The sequence below is a fragment of the Macaca thibetana genome, chromosome 1 (genome assembly GCF_024542745.1).
Source record: "Macaca thibetana thibetana isolate TM-01 chromosome 1, ASM2454274v1, whole genome shotgun sequence".
Taxonomy (NCBI): Eukaryota; Metazoa; Chordata; class Mammalia; order Primates; family Cercopithecidae; genus Macaca; species Macaca thibetana.
This window is the reverse complement of record NC_065578.1, coordinates 120369460-120391296: the sequence shown is the minus strand read 5'-3', so window position 1 is coordinate 120391296 and position 21837 is coordinate 120369460. Positions and strand designations below refer to the sequence as shown.

The 21837-nt window shown below is 44.2% G+C and overlaps 3 pseudogenes across 3 annotated transcripts in view; 2 read left to right on the top strand and 1 right to left on the bottom strand.

Annotated features, from left to right (window-relative positions):
• LOC126932812 (neuroblastoma breakpoint family member 11-like) overlaps nucleotides 1-17640 on the bottom strand; it is a 44703-nt pseudogene extending 27063 nt beyond the window's left edge. Inside the window, exons 1-5 of the transcript XR_007718326.1 lie at nucleotides 17358-17640; nucleotides 16743-16859; nucleotides 14364-14634; nucleotides 7616-7791; nucleotides 7402-7543 (exon numbers count right to left, since the gene is read on the bottom strand). The product of XR_007718326.1 is annotated as a neuroblastoma breakpoint family member 11-like (transcript). The remainder of the gene's footprint in view (nucleotides 1-7401; nucleotides 7544-7615; nucleotides 7792-14363; nucleotides 14635-16742; nucleotides 16860-17357) is intronic.
• The window catches only part of LOC126931509 (neuroblastoma breakpoint family member 3-like), an 833099-nt pseudogene that overhangs the window by 118540 nt on the left and 692722 nt on the right, over nucleotides 1-21837 (top strand). The window lies entirely within an intron of this gene.
• On the top strand, nucleotides 855-6241 carry LOC126951329 (profilin-1-like; annotated as a pseudogene). The gene is made up of 2 exons (XR_007724434.1): nucleotides 855-946; nucleotides 2850-6241. The product of XR_007724434.1 is annotated as a profilin-1-like (transcript).

The following is a 21837-nucleotide window of genomic DNA, read 5'->3' as shown; positions in this document are numbered from 1 at the left end:
GGCTGAGGCAGGAGAATGGTGTGAACCCAGGAGGTGGAGCTTGCAGTGAGCCAAGATAGAGCCACTGCACTCCAGCCTGGCTGACAGAGCGAGACTCCATCTCAAAAAAAAAAAATCTATGAACTATCCTGTTACTTAGGTATTATCCTGCTCCTGATGAGAAAACAAACTCAGAAAGATTGCAAAATTTCCCTAGGTCACAAAACTAGTGAGGAGAGGATAAGAATTAGAAACCAGTTCCTTTTAGCCTTCAAAGTTAACCTGGTACCATTAGATCAAACTGATTTACATACTTTTGCTGGAATTAGTCTCAGAGTTTGTGGTTCTCACTTGATTTTCCCAAGGAAACTGTGTGCCACTCTTATATCATTTCAAACTTTGAAATTTAAAACTCTTTTTTATTATACTTTTTTGTCTTTGTTCTATTCCCATTGCTTTTGGTTTCTTCTCAACGGATCCCTCTTATTTATATGCTAAATATTTGTTACCTATTTTCTGTCAATTTTCACATTTTTGAGTGTTTGTTTTCTCTCTTTGCTGTTGCTAACAGTTCTTCGCTGAGGTATAATTTGCATAGAGTGTACTGCAAAAAACCTAGAGGTACAGCTTAATAAATTTTAATATAACTATACATTGTATAATAACACCCAGTTAAAGACAGAATATTTTCACCCATGCCACAAAGTTCTGATGTGGTCCTTGCCAGTCAACACATCCCCCAAATGAAGAACACATTCTGAATGTTGTCACTGCCTTAGTCCCTTTGTGTTGCTGGAAAGGAATACCAGAGGCTGGGTAATTTATAAAGAAAAGAGGTGCATTTTGCTCATAGTCCTGCAGGCTGCACAAGAAGCATGGCACCCGCATCTGCTCCTCATGAGGGCCTGAGGCTGCTTCCACTTGCAGCAGAAGATGAAAAGGAACCAGTGTGTGCAGAGATCATACGGTGAGAGAGGAAGCAAAAGAGACCGAGTAAAGGTGAGAGGCACTTTTTAATAACCAGCTCCTACAGGAACTAAGAGAGTGAGAATTCACTCACTACCTTCTCCCAGTGTGGAGATTATTCTATTCATGAGGGATCCACTCCCATGCCCCAAACACCTCCCATTAACCCCCACCTCCAATACTGGGGACATTTAAACATGTCATTTCGAGGGGACCAATATTTAAACTATAGCAGCCACCATAGATTAATTTTGCTTATTCATCTGCTTCATAAAAATGGAATCATTTTGGCTGGGCCTGGTGGCTCACACCTGTAATCCCAAGACTTTGCGAGGCTGAGGCGGGCAGATCACCTGAGGTCAGGAGTTCAAGACCAGCCTGGCCAACATGGCAAAACCCTGTCTCTAGTAGAAATACAAAAATTCGTCAGGCATGGTGGCAGATGCCTGTAATCCCAGCTACTTGGAAGACTGAGGCAGGGAAAATTTCTTGAATCCAGGAGGCGGAGCTGAGATCGTGCCACTGCACTCCAGCCTGGGGGACAGAGTGAGACTCCGTCTCAAAAAAAAAAAAAAAAAAAAAAAAAAAGGAATCATTTAGTATGTTCTCTTGTTTCAACTTATCTTACTCAGGAGGTTATATATGCCACTAATTTGTTTTTTTCCCTTGTTTCATTTTGTTTTGGCCAAGTAATATCCTATTGATGGTATGATTATCACACAATTTGATATCCATTTTTCTGATGGGAGATGGGTTTACTTATTGGCTACTGTGCATAAGTAACTATGAATATTCTCATACAATTATTTCTGTGAAGATACTTATGTTCCTGGGTATCTATAGCTAGGGATGGAGTTGCTTGGTGAATGGGTAGAAAACAGACACAGATTTTTGCAAAGTAGTTGTATTTACATTTCTATGAAAGATACAGGCCATTTCCAGTTGCTCTACATTCCCACACACTTAATATTTTCAGTATTTTAAATTATACCAGGTGTACAGTGATATCCTATTTTGGTTTTCTCATGCCTAATGTTTAGATATCTTATAGAAAATATCTTCTCAAATTTTTATGTTCATTGATATGCTGGGGGGTGTTTATCATTTTCTTTGTAATCTATAGGAGTTCTTTATATATTTTGAATGAATCCATTTATAGATACATGTTTTTTGCTATATTATATAACAAATAATTATTCCTGGTCTAAACATAGCATTTCAGTTGTTAACATAATAAGAAGAAGGTTTTTAAAAATGAAGTGCAATTCGCTTGATTTCTTATTGTGGTGAGTGCTACAGTATCTAGTCTAAGAAATATTTTCCTATGTCAAGTTCAAGAAACTATTTCCTATTTTTCCTTTACAAGGTTTCTAATTTTAACTTTCACATCTTAAGTTAATTTCAGTGTATGATGGAGAGTGGTTGTTAATATTAACTTTTTAAAACAACAAATATTATTTCACTCAAAACTGTTTTACTTAAAAGTCTTTCATTTCCCCAATGAAGAGCATTGGTGTCTTTGTTTTTAAAACATTTAGAAGTGGCGGTACGAGCATGTTCTCACTCATGGGTGGGAATTGAACAATGAGAATACTTGGACACAGGGCGGGGAACATAACACACTGGGGCCTGTCTTGGGGTGAGGGGTGGGGAAGGGATAGCATTAGGAGAAATACCTAATGTAAATGACGAGTTAATGAGTGCAGCAAACCAACATGGCACACGTACACCTATGTAACAAACCTGCACGTTGTGCACATGTACCCTAGAACTTAAAGTGATATATATATATTTGTGTATATGTATATAAATAAAAATAAATAAATAAATATATATATATTTTTTTTTTAAGTGGCGGTGCGAGGGCTGCTGCACAGCTAGCAGAGCCTTGGTGAGGAGGGCAGTGCCTGCCCCGAGCTCTCCGCCTCCCCCGCCCGCCAGCCCAGGAGGCCCCAGCAGCAGCCACCAGAGAAGCCCCTGCAGCAACGCAACAGCCAGGTGGATGCCTCTGTCTCCAGCCTCGTGGCAGACAGGACCTGTTAGGATGCAGCCATTGTGGGCAACAAGGACTCGCCCTCCATCTGGGCCGCCATCCAAGGGAAAACCTTTGTCAACATCATGCCAGCTGAGGTTGGTGTCCTGGTTAGCAAAGACTGCTCGAGCTTTTTTTGTGAATGGGCTGACACTGGGGGGCCAGAAATGTACTGTGGTCCCAGACTCACTGCTGCAGGATGGGGAATTGACTCTTCATATGAAGAGCATCAGTGGAGCCCCCACCTTCAATGTCATTGTCACGGTGATTGCCAAGACACTAGACCTGCTGATGGGCAAAGAAGGTGTCCACGGCAGTTTCATCAACAAGCAGTGTTATGAAATGGCCTCCTACCTTCAGTGTTCCCAGTACTGACCTCCTTTGTTCCTTCCCCTCCACCGCTTCCCACAGCTTTGCCCCCCTTTCCGTGTCATACATATACCATTTTAATTTCAGGGGCCATCACCCCACACACCTTATTGCTGCCAAATATTTCTGGTCCAAACTCAATTTTATAGCAGCCACCCCTCTATTAAATCTGTTAGCCTTTTCCTTGTGCAGGTACAGTCCAGTCCTTGGTAAGTATGCACATGGAACCCACATGGACATCGAGAGCTGCCCCTCTGAACAGCTGTCTCCTCACTGGTGCCCAGCCCTGCAGATTGCAATTTCTTCAGTGGCCTTGAACTCTGATCTCTGCCTTCTCAGCTCAGTGGGGCTGCCCTGCTCTGAGTGGACTCTAGCCCACTATGCAGCTGCTGAGAAATTCTCCCCAAACAGCTAGGAAATCATGGGGCTTCCCCCTTAAGTTTCCTGTTGTACTATCTGTTGTCCACTGTCTGAAAATAATTTTATGGTTGTTTATGGAGGCAGGATTAGTCGGATATGATTTATTCTAACAGACAGAAGCAGAAATCTGTTATACTCTTTTAATTACTGTGTCTTTATAATATTATGGTAGACAGAATCCTAGGATGACCCCCAGTGATCTTTGCTCTTATATAATCACTTCTTCCTGAGTGTAGACAAAGCCAGAGATGAGATATCACTCCTGTGACTGGGTTACAATTTATGGCAAAAACAAGTTAGCAGATGTAATCAGGATTGCAAATCAGTCAAATCTAAGATAGAGAGATTATTTTATGAGCTTGACCTAATGAAGGTGGGTTCCTTGGAGGGACTGGGGTCTCCCTGGAGAGATGTGAAGTGCAGGAGGGTTTCCATGCAGGGCGATTCTCCTCTGCTGACTGGAGAAAGCATGCAGTGGGAACATGGGAGGCCTCTAGGAGGAGTGAGAAGCCCCTGGCTGACAGCCAGCAAGAAAACAGAGATCTCAGTCCTACAGTCACAAGGAACTGAATTCAGCTGACATGAGGAAACTTGAGAGGAAGTTCTTCCCCAGAACCCCCAGAAAGAAACCCAGTCTAATTTCGGCCTGTGAGGCCCTGAGAAGACCCAGCTAATCCAGGCCTGAACTTCTGATCTGTGGACACTGCAAGAAAGTAAACTGCTGTTATTTTAAGCCTCTAAAGCTTGCAGTAATTTAGTATGCAGCAGTAGAAAATTAATACAAATAAAATGGAGAAGACTTTGGAGTGGGGACAAGAATGAAACGGTGGGAGAGGGATGCCTGTATGCTGATATGGTTGATGCCTGTAAGGCTGAATTGGGTCTATCATTCCTCAGCTAATTAGCTATGGTCTATTAAGGTGCATAGCTATACACAAATATTGGCACTAGGTTGAATCCAGAGGAATAAGATATTGCATTCTTGAGAGTAGATAAGAACACCCCGAATTTGGGGTCACCGTATCATCAGTCATATATCAGGTCCCTCTGGGAAGGCCTAGAGGAAGATTTACAGGATACACTTGTGACAACATTAAAGGCTTCTTTCTTCCCGAAAGGGACCCGATCTCCTCTCAGTCAAGAAGCTCCAGGTCTCTGAACTGGAAGCCAGGTTATAAATTCCCACTCTACTGACTCCATCAAGCTTCTGTCCTCAGAACTAGAGTTTATTAGTAAAAGATAGACTCATGGGGGTCTAGGCATTTATTCTCTTATTTTATATAAATCACTGAATGTGCACAAACAAAACAGACTTTGAAGAAAGTAAGTCACAGTCACCACAGGAAAACAGCTTCGATATCCTCATGAGTCATCATGGATGTTCTGTTGGGAGGACTTGATATGAGGGTTTCCTCCTCATGGGCTAGTACAGATCTGGGGGAAATGTCATCAAGTCCTCAATTCGGAGTGTAGCAGCTGGGGCTGTTGATTCGTTAGGCCTCCTGCAGCTGGAGATGCAAGTAGTGCATTTTCATGGCCCCACACGAGCCCTTAGGCTAGCATTCTTCAGAGCCAGCATCCAACAAGTCACTGAAGCTCTGGGTATTTCCCTTTCCTCAGTCACCCACATAAGTGGCTTCAGGTCCTTCTGGGGAAGGCCTGGAGGAAGATTTACAGCATACACTTGTGGCAGCACTGAAGGCTTCACTGTTCCCCAAGAGATCCCATCTCCCCCCAGTCAAGAAGCTCCAGGTATCTGAACTGGATGCCAGGTCATAAATTCCCACTATGGTGACTCCATCAGGTCTCTGTCCTCAGAACAAGAGCTTTTCTAATTATCACATAAGTTGATTTCTTAGTAGATTTCCCATCCATTACACACCCAGACACCTCACAATGATTAGTAACCACCACATGTCCCTGCCTCTCAAGGAAATCCCTCCTGCCTTGTCTCTAGAGGGCTGAGTCCCACAGCCTGTCCTCTACTCTTCCAGAACCCTGTTGTTCTGACAGCAGGGAGGGCAAATCCATGTAGCATCTCCCGCCATGACCTCCGGCCTGCAGAGGAGAGGCGCCACAGGACCTTTACGTGCACACTCCTGTTTCCCTCACCCATGCATTTCTTAATGCCTTGGTGAGGAGAATATCTCTGGATCTTCCTTGGTGGGAGCTAAAGGAGCAAAGATAAATAATGCTATGGGACCCACTGAGAATTGGGGCTGTGGAAGAGTGGCCACTGAAGTAATAGACAGATGTAGCTATTGCCAGATACTCAGTGCCGGAGCAGGGAGGGAGAAGGAAGAAATACGGACCTCACCTTCCTCTCACTTCTAGCCCCCCATTGCTAAACCTAACTAGAAGTGTGCACGCAGGGGAGCCAGGGATGCATTCTAGAAGGGACAAGCCCCGAGTCCCTTCTAGAGCATAAGACAGGATGGAAATGAGTGGAGAGTGGATCTGTGGGGAGGAGGAGGGGATGTTATGGGGAAACAAAAGGAGAATACTAGCTAATAATGCTAGGTGACACAAATATCCCAAAGTCTGTGCTCGTATTCAGAAAAGGAAGTTCAGCATAAAGCACTCAACCAGGAGTCAAGATACTGTTACTTTCAACTGTTGTTCCAACAGCTGTATTATAATGGGCCAGTTTATTTCACGCCTTTCTAATTTGACCTAAAGTGCTGGGTGGCACTGGGGCTGGCACAGCCTTGCTCAATTATGTGTTGAAGAGTATACAGAGACTGCCAGGCTGAGGGAAGATGCAAGAGAAGAGAAGAGATGCTCTCAGGAAACAACAGACCACACGGCCCCAGAGTCAGGGGCAGCATCAGCCACTGTCGGCCACTCATTTTCCCAGACAGAGCCCACAAGCCTCAGCCATGCTTTGCTTCTGCAAGATGCTGCTTCAGCTTTTCAATAAACCTGCCTGAATTTAAGCTGACAGGGGTTTATTTCTCCTTCATCATAAATGAAATTCTTCACCACAACAATCTCCAATGAATTGTGGGCACAGCAGGCAGGCCCATCCCTGCTTCTGTTCCACTATCTCCCCTGTAGGTTGAAAAGAAGGAGGTACTGAATTACCTCCAAATGTTCCTCTGGCTCTGATAATCTGTTATTCTGGTTTCTCTTCAGCTACTTTGTTTTTGGAAGCATGTGTCCTAAGGCGTCCGGTTGAACCACCTTTGTCTACTGTGTCCAGACATTCCTGGTGGTATTTCAGATAAGACACTCTTGGGTTACTGTACTCACAACCTCTGAACCAATTCTATGACCATCTGTTTCATGGCCACATGTTTGCTCATTTTCTATGTACATAAAGGGAAGGGACAGACAGCAAACTTGCATGTTATAAATTGTATCATCTTAAAAAGGAAACAAGGCAAGACTTTGCAATAAAACCTTAAGATGCATTAAATTTAAGCCTAATGCAATAAAGAATACCCATAAAATTCTTATCTAAAGAATGCTTAGAAAACTGTTGAACAAGGGACATCATCATTTAAAGTGATATGAAGAAACCTTCTCAGCTAATCATATGGGCTAGATTAGAGAGAAAAATAAAAGACCCATCTCTGCCCTGGAAAAACTACTGGTAGCATCTCTCAGAAAGCTCTCTGTGTCTGAGTACGCACCTTGATCCATAGGCTCACATTTGATCCCAACTGGCGGCTGCTTCTTGGCATTAACATTGGATTCCCAACCAGTAAATCTTAGCAAGATCTGAGTTTCTCCAGGTATGATATTATTTTGTTTGACCATCCTTATCTTCAAAGGCTACCAAGAAGGAACAAATAATTCATTTACCGCCCCAAAGGAAAAGGTTTTACCAATGAGACAATTTCTTACCATGACCCCAGGGCCCCCTGTGCTCTGTTCACTCGAGTGCCTTGTGTGGTCTGACAGGAGCTCATGCTGGTCACAGGATTTCTTATATGATTAACCTCCTTCCTGAATCCCAACTTCATGGTGGTGGTGATGACAGGTGTCCTGTATCCCGTGCTCATATCCCTGAAGTCATCAGCCTGTCTCCAGTTAGAAAAAATTACATGTATATAGAGAGGCCTCTTTGGAAGTAGCAAAAGCTTTCTTACCTTCAGACATTAATGGTTGGAATGTACAATAGTAGACACACTTTGGGAAAAAATGTCTGGCATCTTCTTACAGAACTAAACAACTACCTATTCTATGACTCAGTAACTCCTAAGCATTATCCAAGAGAAATTCAAACATATGTCCAGAAAATGATTTATACAAGAATGTTCATAGCAGTTTTATTCATAATAGGAAAAACTGGAAACATTCAAGTATCTGTCAATACAAGAATGGATCAATAAACTGTGATACATTCATTCTATGGAATGTCTAAAGGAACAAACTGTTGACACACAAAATAACATGGATGAATCTCAAAAACATTTTGAGTGCAATAGGAGCCATACGCAAAAGAGTGTGAGAAAAATGATAAATAATAATGGTTTCAAGAAATGCAGAGCAGAGAGCCCAGAGGCAAAGACCCACAGGACAGAGGGTCAGTCCCAGGGTGGATCCTAATAAAGAAACTCCTGCTGGATTTTTCCCAGCTCCAATTCCAAACTATTTTGGGTCAGTGACTTCTTTATCGCCTCCATGTTCCCTCGTTTTGAACGAGAATCCCTGTAGTTGTTATTCTATGTCTGTCCCGTCATTTCACATTAGGGGCAGATAAACTGTTCAGTTTCACAGCTCGAAGGAGGTAAGAGAATTATGGCAAGGATCTGTACTTAATGGACACCCTCAGAAGCCTCATCCACACCAGGTGTGGATGTTTTAGATGGGATTTTAAACTTTTGATCTGACATGGTCTATATGACATTTTTCATGTTGAACTAATGCTTTAATGACATGAAATTTGGAAACGTTAGAGGAGAGGGTGAATGCATTTTGCGGATGGGGGAATGTGAGTGTCCTACTGTGGTAGATGGAATTTCTGAAATGGTCCCCAAACATGCCACACTCTTGTCTCTAAAGCCTGTTGAGATGATGAGACACCATTCCTGTGATTATGTTGCTATATGTCAGTTATATGACTTTAAGATGGTAAGGTTGCCTGCATGAACTGGATCTAATCGCATCACTCCATACATGACAGAGCTTTGTGTGGCTGGTTGGAGAAGATGAAGTCAGAGAAGGTAGGAGCTTGAGAAGGCCTCCATGAGTTGTTATTGTTTGAAAGATGGAACAGACAGGTAAGGAGGAAAGCAGGTGGCCTCTGGAGTCAGAGTGTCTCCGGGCTGACAGCCAGCATAGACAAAGAGCCCTCAGTACCCCACAAACAAGAATAGGAACTCTTTCAATATCTGTAGTGAACTTGGAAAAATAGCTTGAGCTCTAGAAAACATAACACAGCCAGCCCAATCCTGGATTTTAGCCTCACATGACTCTGATCAGAGAACCCAGCCACTTCATTCCAGACTTCCGTGGTTTCAAACCACTGGTTTGTGGTAATGTGATAATAGGCAGCAAGAGAAAACTAGTACAGGTGCCTGTCTCTCCTCTTGAATTTCAATTTCAAACACATGGATGCTAATCCCTCTAAGAGAAAAAATCAATCAATTAATCAATCAACGAAAGAACTACAGTAAAAATCTTGCCCTCACCTTTATGTGGCTGTTCCAGAGCCCTTGCCATGTGAAGAAGACAATGAGGGGTTTTCAGGCACGTGAGGAGTGTAGCTTTACTGTTATCAATCACATTTCCGAAAGAATAAAAATGGTTCAGGTCAGGCCGTGGCTCATGTCTGTAATCCTAGCACTTTGGGAGGCCAAGGCAGTTGGATCACTTGAGGTCAAGAGTTAGAGACCAACCTGACCAACATGGAGAAACCCTGTCTCTACTAAAAATACAAAAATTAGCCGGGCGTGGTGGCAGGCACCTGTAATCCCAGCTGTTCAGGAGACTGAGGCAGGAGAATCACTTGAACCCAGGAGATAGAGGTTGGAGTGAGCTGAGATCGCGCCATTGCATTTGAGCCAGAGGAATAGAGCAATAACTCTATCTCAAAAAAATGAGATAAAATCAAATAAAATAAAGATGGTTCACTACTTAACTCCACATATTATTATGTGAAAATGTATCATCTCGATTTTAATGGCAGATTTTAAAAAATGCCTTTTCTAGTGCTCACCAGACAACGTTTGGTAGCAAATACCAGTCACCAGCACAGATGAACCAATTCAAGGAGAGCCATAAACAGGACTACTATTATGTTCCCCAAAAAACCATCCCTAGAATGCAACCTCTTCTCTACTTGTCACAAAACGAACACAATAGTCCACCATATAAAGTCCCAAACACTTGAAAATGTAAATATAATGAAGTCTGCTTTCCAGACATTTATTTTACTCAGACTCAGTCATGGGGACCAGGGATTAGGAAATGATTACAAAGAAGTTCAAGGGAACATGGGGAAGTGACAAAATGTGCTAAAGTTGAACTCTGCTGATGGCTGCACAATTCTATAAATCAACTTAAATCATTGAGTTGTACATTGACAATGGGTGACTTTTATAACAAGTAATTATTTAAACGAACTTTTGGGTTTCTATTTCAACATGGAAAGAGCTAGGCAGTCATCACTTGTCCTCACAGCTAGAAAAAAGCTGAACGAACTGAAAGTCAACCCTTCTAGGATGGACCAGAGAATTGAGGTCACAGGGAAAACTGCCACCCTAAAAATGAGAAAGACAGGCTAACACACAAGGAGTCACAGCTCACAGGGAAGAGAAGCTACTGGGGACAGCAAGTGGGAGGAGCACTTTAGTAGTATTGACAGATTACTAGAAGCTGAGGGTAGCCTGGATAGAGCACTAAAAACTCCTTCAAGACCAGTCTAAGGGGGAATCTCACACATTTCCAAGTTTTACTACAATGATCTCAACCAGGTTCTCATGACGAAGTTCAGAAAAGTCCCCTGAGGTTTGGCACTACCAACTTCAGGACTTACATTAAGCTACAGTAACCAAAACAGTGTGAAGTTGGTGAAAAGAGAAAACACACACAAATAGATGCATGGAAAAGAATACAGAGCCCAGACGCAGGCCTACATACAGTCCACTGATCTTCCATGGAGGTTTAGAGACAATTTAAAACAGCAAAGATAGCCTTTCCAACTAGTGGTGCTAGAACAGCTGGACAACCACATGCAAAAAAATAAATAAATCCAGGTATGCATGTTATACCCTTTATGAAATAAATCTTACACGTAAACGTAAGGTGCAAAACCATAAGAATCCTTGGAGATAACACAGGAGAAAATCTCAGGGATCTTGGGTTCGATGATGGCTTCTTAGATACAAAACCAAAAGCACAATCTACTAAAGAAAAAAAATTAAGTTGAGCCTCATTAAAATTAAAAACTTCTCCTCTGTGAAAGACACTGTTGAGAGAATGGAAAAAGCAAGTCACATAGTGGCAGAAAATATTTATAAAATAATCTGATGGAAAAACTACTGTACAAAATATATGAAGAATTCTGAGGACACCACAAAGCAAAAAAAAAAAAAAAAATAGGTGAAAGATCTGAACACCTCATTAATAAGATACACAAATGGCAAATAAGCATATGAAAAAGATGCTCAAAATCATTTGTCATGAGGGAATTGCACATTAAAACAACAATGAGATATCACTGTAAACCTACTAGAATGGCTAAAATATAAAAAGGTGAACACACCAAATGCTGTCAAAGATGAGGAGCAAGCAGAATTCTCCATAATTAGCGGAAATCAAAGGGGTACAGTCACTCTGGAAAACTTAAGTTCACTCAAAATCCTGCACATAAGTACTTACAGCAATTTTATCATCATTGTCAAAACTTGGAAGTACCCAAGATGCCTTTCACCAAGTGAATGAATAAACAAACTGTTGTAGCCATACAATGAAATCTGATTCAGTGATTTTAAAAAACAAGCTATCAAGCCATGAAAACACATGGAGGAACTTTAAGTTCATAATGCTAGAAAGAAGCCAGTCTGGAAACCTACATATTGTACGATTCCAACTCTAGGACATTCTTGGAAAGTCAAAAAGATAGAAGCAGTAAAATAATGAGTGGTTGTCAGGGGTGGAGGAGAGGAGGAGGCAAGAAATGGTGAAGCACAGGGAATTTTCAGCAGTGAAACTATTTTGCGTGATGCTCTATTGGGGAATTTAGGACATTATGTAATTGCCAAAACCCATAATCTGTGAAACTCAAACAATGAACTCTAATGTAAACTATGGACTTTAGGTGATAATGATATATAAATAGTGGTTCATCAATTATAACAAATGGACCACACTAATACAACATACTAACAGGGGAAATTGTGTGCTGGAGGACAGGGGAGCCTAGGAGAACTCTCTGTACTATCCACTCCATTTTTCTGTAAACCTAGAACTGTTCTAAAAAATAAAGTCTATTAATTTTTTTAAATGAGGATGCAGCAGCCCCATATCAAGGTTTTGGTGGCATCCTGCTATTGTGTGGTTAGTACTTCGCACTGAAGTTCACCCACCTGGAGTCAGAGCAGTTGGGAGATTTCAACGCCTGTGCCATTTACCTCTAACGTTGGGGTACCCTCAGAACACAGACAGCAGATCAGTTAGGTAGAAGCAGCCTCAGAGATCTAGACAGTGCAGGCTTCTGGTAAGGACAGGTACAAACCAGCTGGGTGGGCAGAACTTGGTGAAGACTAGGAACCACTGAGACTCAGCAGCTGCCCTAGTGGCACCCACAAATCAAAGGAGGAGGAGGCTGGGAGGAGCTAAGGGCTACAGGACCTGCAAGACAGAAGCAGCTCCAGAGATTTTGGCAAATAATGTAGGTTTCAGGACAGTGTGGTCTGGTCAAAAAAGTAGAATGAAAAGGAAACAAAATGAGAGAGCATGAGAGAGAGAGAAAGAAAAAGAAAAGAAAGGAAGAAAGGAAAGAAGGGAGGGAGGGAGGGAAGGAGGAAGGAAGGGAGGGAGGGAGGGAAGGAGGAAGGAAGGGAGGGAGGGAAGGAGGCAGGGAGGAAGGGAGGAAGGAAGGGAGGGAGGGAAGGAGGCAGGGATCAAGGGAGGAAGGGAGGAAGGAAGGGAAGGAGGCAGGGAGCAAGGGAGGAAGGGAGGAAGGAAGGGAGGGAGGGAGGAAGGCAGGGAGGGAAGAAAGGAAGGGAGGGAGGGAGGAAGGAAGGGAGAAAGGAAGGGAGGGAGGGAGGAAGGCAAGGAGCAAGGAAAGGAGGAAGAAAGGAAGGGAAGGAGGATGGGAGGGAAGGAGGGAGGGAAAGAATAAAGAGAGAGAGAAAGAGGGAGGGAGGGAGGGAGGGAGGGAAGGAAGGAGGGAAGGAGGGAAGGAAGGAAGGAAAGAAGGAAGGAAATGAACAAAGTTACATGAAGATGAGAACATCCAGGGGAACTTACACCATCAACATTTTCCATTAACAGGAACATGCTAACTAGTTATTAAAGAAAGACACACTACTGTAAAACCATATACTGTTTCCATGGGGTACAGCCCCTTCCTCCTCCTCTGAAACACATTCTGTCTCTGGCCCACTGTTGCCAGAAACACTGAGTCTTGTCTTTGGATAAGTTCTGGTGCCCACAAGAATGAAATGAGACAGTGGACCCCAGAACACCAGGCCATGACCTTCCCTGCTGCTCCCTGTCCACTCCAGAAGCTGCCCGGCTGCAGGTGGGGGCCTCAGCCCCTGGGTCTGACATCGTCCATTTGCCATTCTCACTGGATTTCTCTCCCTGCACTGGCTCCTACTGTCCCAGGACCTGGTGGGCGGCCACGTGAGAAGGACACAAACAGGCCATGCCCCTTTCTTTCTCTCCCCTCAATGCCTGCAGTGGTGGGTTCCGTGGGGTAGTGACCAGAGATTTACTCATTATGGGGCCTCTAGCCCTAAGCAAGGCCTGGTACCTAATAGTCACTCCATAAATGCTCAGTGAAAGAAGGCATCTACCAAACCAAGAATTCCACTGTGGCCCATAAATTCTAAGTACTACAGGATCCTGGAATGGGAGACGGGAAAGGCCTTCAAAAGTGGCCACTCTTTTAACCCATTATACTGGCAACTAAGCCATGTTTCCCCATCCTGGACACATCTAGAGGGCAGTGCCTAAAACCAGACACATCTCCCCACCCAGGACAGTGCAGGGGCCTTAGCCTGGGGGATGCGGGTGGACAGGGAGGGGGTGAGCCATGAGAGCTGAAGGGGAGAAGGCAGGTGAAAGTGGATGGCAGGGTGGAAACAGAGAGAGAAATGGGGGCAGAGAATGGGGGGTGAGAGGGAGAGGGAAGAGAGAGGAGAGGGATGCAGATCTAGCTACTAAGGAAAAGTCCTGGAGAGAACACTGTCCTCTCCCGAAGTAAAATTACTTCCACCTGACTACGGCACTGCAGGTTGTGGGTGGCACACGCTGTGAATATTTGTTCGTTCATTTAACAACTATTTATTTAATATCTGTTTCATGCCAGGCAAGGCCCTGCGATGTTTAGGGCCCTTGGCATCTTCCCTTCACATCTGAGTCATAATAGAAAGAGGACTCTGACCCCATCCAGCTGGCAATGCCTCGGGACTTTTACCTGTTGGATCTGGCAGCTCTTCCTGACGGCCCACACCGTGTGAGGCTGCTCTTGGTGCACCGAATGGGGAAGTTTCTGCATCAGTGCCTCGGAGAGTCCACCAGAAGCCCTGGACAGTGGGAGTCGGTGGTACCCCAGCGTGGAGGCCAAGAGCACACAGCACTGAAGCTCCAGACAACCTCAGGAGGACGGTAAGGGACAATCTGCTGGTGAGAGCCTGGGTCACCAGGAACCTTCGCCTGCATCTAAACAGCATTTGCCTTCAGATTGCCTATGAGATAAAAGAGAGAAATCAAGGTTAACATTGAGATTTGGGGCTTGGGAAACTTGAAGGATGGAGCTGCTATTTAGGGAGACTGGGAAGACCCAGGGAGGAGCAAGTTGAAAGGCGGTGGGGAACTAGACTTGGTTGGGTTTCTGTCATATGTAATCATACAGTCCTGACCAGCCTGGGCAACATAGTAAGACCCCATCTCTGAAAATAAAAAATGAAAAATTAGCTGAGCATGGTGGCACACACTTGTAGTCTCAGCTACTCGGGAGGCTGAGGCAGGAGGATTCCTTGAGCCTTGAATTAGAGGTTAATGAACTATGATGGCACCACTGCACTCCAACCTCGGGGGGGAAAAAATAGAGTCCTGACTAAAATACTTGAGTAGCCAGGGAAGACTTCAAAAAGTAACTAATATTTGAGGCAGATCTTAGCGAACAAGAATTTGATGCTTTCTGTTAGGGAATTAAGAGTGTGTGGGTGTAGTTAGTTAATGCTTATTGAACTATCTTTGGAATCTCATCTACTGGTCTATTTGGTCTATCTGTACACATATATTCTATACACTGTCTCACTGAGCTGTCGCTAGGTTATGCTACAGTAACAAAAGTCCCAAAATCTCAGCAGCTACACATACAAAGGTTTATTTTTCATTGACATTTCTTTTTATGGCAGGTTGACTGTGACTCTGCTCTATACCAGCTATTTTATTTGGTAGATGGTGAAAACTGTGATACTTGGAGATTGTTGAATATGGTATTAGTATGTTCATTCATTCATTCATTTAACAAATATTTATTTAATATCTGTTTCATGCTAGGCAAGGTCAAGTACTGAGAATACAGTAGTGAATAAAAGAGACAAAATCTCTAATTTCCAGGAGCTTATATTGAAAATGAGATTAAACACATATAAAATCAAAACAGCAGTGAATACTATATTCATAAATAATAGCTGTAAGAGATTTTAGTAAATCTTTTAAAATAAAAAAATATAAAAATTATTAAAACTAAAATGGCCAGGGGTGATGGCTCAGGCCTGTAATCCCAACACTTTGGGATGCGAAGGTGGAGGATCATTTGAGCCCAGGAGTTTGAAACCAGTCTGGGCACTACAGGAAAACCCTGTCTGCAAAAAATAGAAAATTAGCCGGGCACGGTGGTGCATGCCTGTAGACCCAGCTACTAAGGAGGCTGAGGTGGGAGGACTGCTTGAGCCTGAGAGGTCAAGGCTGCAGAGAGCCATGATCATACCACTGCACTCCGGCCTGGGCGACAGAGCAAGACACTATCTCAAGAAAAAAAAAAATTATTCGATGTAGTCCGAAAACTCTTATGTAGAATACTATTGTTCACATCACGTCACGTCAGCCCTTTAAATGGCTTAACACTTATTTAGGTACGATCCATAGTTTTCCTGGTAATTAAATACCTAAGAACAATTAAGTATAAAAAAGTTATTGCCTTGACAGGAAGATTGTAAAAATTTTAAAAAGACAAATAAAAGAGTCAAAACTGTAGCTCTGTGGGGGCTCAAATAACATCTAATTCAAGTCACAATGAATATCTAGCAATCATTCTGAACACCATATAATTCACTTAATACATTTTGCCTGAACACCCAACACATCTGAATTACCAACACCTGTATGTAGCCAAGAAACTGACAATCATTTGTAAATTATCACCTATGACTCCATCTGCTCTACACACTTACTTTTTTAATTTTACTCATTTACTATTTTTACTTTTTATAGAGATGGGATCTCACTATGTTGCCCAGGTTGGTCCAGAAACAGAAACAGACCCACACTAATTTCACAAATCAGATGACCATACAGTCATTCGATTTATGAAAAAAAGTGCCACACGGTACAGAAGGAAAAGGATGATCTTTTCAATAAATGGTGCTGGATCGAGCAGACACATCCATGTAGTAAAAAGTGAATCATAGCCAGGTGGGGTGGCTCACGCCTGTAATCCCAGCACTCTGTGAGGCTGAAGCGGGCAGATTACTTGAGCCCAAGAGTTTGAGACCAACCTGGGAAACATGTTGAATCCCCATCTCTACAAAAAACATGAAAATTAGCCAGGCATGATGGCACACACCTATAGTCACAGCTACTCAGGAGGCTGAGGTGGGAGGATCGCTTGAGCCAGGAGGTGGAGGTTGCAGTGAGCTGAGATCCTGCCACGGCACTCTAGCCTGGGCAACAGAGTGAGGCCCTGTATGAAAAAAAAAAAAAAAAAATACAAAAATTAAAATAAAATTGCTATAAGGTTAACACAGAAAAATGTATTCATACTCTTAAGTTAGGCATTGACGTCTTAAGCAGGACACAAAAAGCAGTAACCATAAAGGAAAAGATTGACAAAGTATAATTTCATTAAAATTAAGAATCTCAGGCTGGTGCAGTGGCTCATGCCTGTAATCCCAGCACTTTGGGAGGCCAAGGCAGGTGTATCACTTGAGCCCAGGAATTCCAGACCAACCTATGCAATGTGGCAAAACCCCATCTCTACTAAAAATACAGAAAAGAGCTGAATGTATACTGCAGTAACTTTTCAAAGATTTCTTTGACACAAAGTTCTCAGAAATCTTAAAACTAGCATTTCAGAATAGAAAAAAAGAGCTTCTGGTTCACTGGTGAAATTTTACTAATAAAATTTTAAAACAGAAAGAAAACTAACGCATATCAGCTCAGAACAAAGGCAAAACACTACCAGCAGATCACTTTTCTTTAACTTCCTGAAGCACTGGGATTCATTCTTTCAGCAAAGAAAGGATGAACAACACTGGAACCCAAAGAAAAGATACCACTGCAAGAAAAGACTTCTTATCGAAAGCAGCTCTAGCAGCAAAAGAATGGAGGAAAGTGAGGAAACCACGCCAAACGTCTTGCTTAACTCTTCGGTGAAAGGACGCCAAATGAGATGATCTAAGAAGCCAGAAAGACAGACAGACAGACACAAGGAAATCATAGCAACTCTTTGGAGTGCAAACACCAACTCCACAATCCAACCTACCGGAAACCCTGCGGTTAATTTGAGGCTTGTCCCGGTTAATTTGAGGCTAGTCATGAGGTGATTCAGTGATGACTACAAACGCTCCTCACGTGCATCCTGGACCTGGCACACCTGGCTTGCCCATCACCAGCCTGGAGACACCGCCAGGAGCAGAATCCCGGAGGCCAATAAAGACTCCAACTTTGCAAGTCAGGGACGCGAGTGCTCTCGCCTCTCAGGTCCCCAGAGGGAACCGATTTCTGGCCTCAAGGGTGGGGTGCGGGGTCAGTGTCCTCCACAGGATATACGAGTACATGCCCCCGAAGCTGCTCCGCCTCTCGGATGCCACAGAACACCCACTAGCGAGTTTCTGCCCCAGCGCCCACGAGAGGTGGGCTGCGGGCGGCAGCAGCAAGCTAGGAATTGAGCGCAGGGAACTTAGGTCCCGGCGCCGCCGGAGCACACGCCTCCCCATCCCCCACGCCGCGTCCCCGCCGCCGCTCGCAGCAAAACTTGCCACAGCCGCAGCTCGACCCAGCTGTGCACCCGCGGTCCCAGACTGACTCACCGCCCGCCCGGCCAGGCGCGGCGCCCTCACCTCGGAAACGCTGGGTGGACTTCGCTGTAAACCGTAACTTCCCATCCAGACTGCAGACGCGCCGCCGCGCCTCTGCCCGCTCCTGGCGCCGCAGGTCGCCCCTCCCGCGTTCCCCAAAGCTCCGAGCTCACTCAGAAGCTCAGGCAGCCTCGCGATGGTCACCTACCCCCGAATACAGCCGCTGTCTCAACCGCCGCCCAGCCCCTAGCCTGCAGCCCGCTGTCTCCTCACGGTCCTGCTCTGCGCGCAGGAGAGCCCAGGGCGCAGGCGCAGATGCAGGAGGGCCTTAAAGGTACTCTGCCGCCTCTACCGCACAATGCATTCGCGCGGGCCAAGAAAAGGAGTAATCGAGGGGATGCACCCAGTGCAGCGGAGACCAGGAAATCCCTCTCTCCGGGAAATCGCCTCTCTTTCAAAGCACCTGCCCTTGACCCTGCAAATCACTGATTTCCCCGGCCACTTGAACTGCCCCTGCCAGGTTAAAGAGGCAGAAGACACACCCCCTCGGGGGCCGGGGGCGACCCCGCGCTTAGGACTGCGGGCCTCGCGCTGCCGCTCTACCCCCGAGTGTGACTTCCAGGCCCCGGCACGCGGTGCAGACGCGCAGTCTTGGAAGGCAGCCCCCAGCTGATCCGAGAGGTGGCCTTAGGTCACTTGCTAAAACAACCAACGTGTCAATGGCACTTGTAGTTATTTTCTAATTTAAATTTATAACATTTTGCAGATAGGCTTCCACTGAAATAAGCCTTTGAGAAAAAGAAAAACTTTTTTTTTCAACAAGATTAGGAAATACCAAGAAATAGGAAGTAAAGCCATGCCGTCCACCCAGCTAACAACTTCGAAAACTTGAAATTTTATGTAAGGCAAATGTTTGCATAACTTTAGGTCATGCCATCATCATCATCATCATCATCATCATCATCATCATCATTATTATTATTATTATTTTGAAACGGAGTCTTGGCCGGGCGCGGTGGCTCAAGCCTGTAATCCCAGCACTTTGGGAGGCCGAGATGGGCGAATCACGAGGTCAGGAGATCGAGACCATCCTGGCTAACACGGTGAAACCCCGTCTCTACTAAAAAAAATACAAAAAACCAGCCGGGCGAGGTGAAGGGCGCCTGCAGTCCCAGCTACTTGGCAGGCTGAGGCAGGAGAATGGCGTAAACCTGGGAGGTGGAGCTTGCAGTGAGCTGAGATCCAGCCACTGCACTCCAGCCTGGGCGACAGAGCGAGACTCCGTCTCAAAAAAAAAAAAAAAAAAAAAAAAAAAAAAAGAAACGGAGTCTTGCACTGCCACCCAGGCTGGAGTGCAGTGGCGCAATCTCAGCTCACTGCAACCTCCGCCTCTTGGGTTCAAGTGATTCTCCTGTCTCAGCCTCCCGAGTAGCTGGGACTACAGGCCCGCGCCACCATGCTCGGCTAATTTTTGTATTTTTAGTAGAGACAGGGTTTCACCATGTTAGCCAGGCTGGTCTCAAACTCCTGACCTCAGATGATCCTCCAGCCTCAACCTGCCAAAGTGCTGGGATTACAAGCATGAGCCACCCACTACACAAGGCCTGCCTGGAAATAATTGTGAGAAATAAACTCACCCGTCCGAACCCAAAGAATGGACTCAGAGACCCAGAAAACAGCAGAAGTGAGACTTTTAATGACAGTCTTGCAAGATCGGGTGTCTGGGAGGCAGACACACCCAGTACACTTACAACAAACAATTTATCCCCTAGTGTGCAAGTGCCTCCCCCGGTTCCTCATAGGCTGAGTACTATGGGGTCAAAATATTCCGATGTCGCCTATTGGATCTTGGGTTGGGACTTTTAGGATTTTTTTGTTTTGTTTTGTTTTGTTTTTAGGGTTGTCTCCCTGCATTTTGTTGCATTCCATAATGCATTGCAATCATGGTCAGCTCAGGGGCTTTTCAAGTATTTGACTTACCACCTAGGCAGTCAGGCAAGCTGATAAGAATAGATGTAGTGAACTATTTTGCAGGCTAGTAAATGTTCATTCTAGACTAAACTCTTTGGTTCGGACAAGGCAGCTAAGGTGGGGGAAAGAGGGTGGGCCACAAGCAGTCACCGGCTATTAAAGCAGCAGCCTAGTATATTCTGTCCTTCCATAGTCTGCAGGCCCAAACCTAACTTCCTACAATAATTACATACAAAAGTTTTAAAAAGGGATAAAAGAAAAGAGGGGACGTCTCGAATATTCATTCTTCTTAAGTTCCCCCCTCAAGAAACAAGAAAAAGGCAAGCAAAAGAAACCTAAAGCAGGCCGGGCTCGGTGGCTCATGCCTGTAATACAAGCACTTTGGGAGGCCAAGGTGGGTGGATCACCTGAGGTGAGGAGTTCGAGACCAGCCTGGCTAACAAGGCAAAACCCTGTCTCTACAAAAAAATTAGCTGGGTGTGGTAGCACCCGCCTGTAATCCCAGCTATTCGGGAGGCTGAGTAAGGAGAATCGCTTGAACCCGGGAGGTGGCGGTTGCAGTGAGCTGAGATCACACCACTGCACTCCAGCCTCACCATAGGAATGAGACTGAATCTAAAAAAAAAAAAAAAATCCTAAAACAAATGGAAGGAAATAATAAAGATAACAGCAGAAATCAATGGCATTGAAAACAGAAAAAAACGAAAGGGGAAACCAGTGAAAATAAAGCTGTCTCTTTGAAAAGATCAATAAACTTGACAAAGAAAATGAGAAGTCACAACTTATGAACATCAGGACGAAACAGAGACTACACTCATACAGACTCTGCAGATATCAAAGGGATAATAATAAGGGAAAATCTATTTAAAATTCTGTACACACATATATTTGACAACCCAGATGAATTGGACAAATCTGTCATAAATATCAGCTAAAGAAAAATAGGTCATCTGAGTAGCTCTGTAACTATGAAAATAATTGGATTCCTTATTTTAAAATTTCCAGAAAAGAAAGCTCCAGGTCCAGATGGTTTCACTGGAGAATTCTAACAAATGGTTGAAGAAAAATTAACATAATTCTTTTTTTTTTTTTAGGCGGATACAATCTCTTCCAGAAAACAGAAGATGAAGGAACACCTCTCAACTATTTCTATGAAGGTATGATTACCCCAACTCCAAAACCAGACCACAAAAAAATGTATCAGTCAATGAAGAAAAATAATTTGACAAATTCAATATCTATTCATGATGGAAATAAAGAAGGGAGGCCAGGCGCTTTGGCTCACGCCTGTGATCACAGAACTTTGGGAGGCCGAGGTGGGCGGATCACCTGGGATCAACAGTTTGAGACCAGCCTAGCCAACATGGTGAAACCCCATCTCTACTAACAATACAAAAATTAGCTGGGCGTGGTGGCAGGCGCCTGTTATCCCAGCTACTCAGAGGCTGAAGCAGAGAATTGCTTGAACCCAGGAGGTGTAAGTTGCAGTGAACCGAGATCACGCCACTGCACTCCAACCTGGGTGACAGAGCAAGACTCCGTCTCAGAAAAACAAAGCAAACAAAAAAAGAAATAAGAAAAATAGAAAGAAGAAAAGAAAGAAGGGAAGAAAGAAAATGTTTTACAACTATCAGAAACATAGGAATACAGGACTTCGTCAGCTTGATAAAG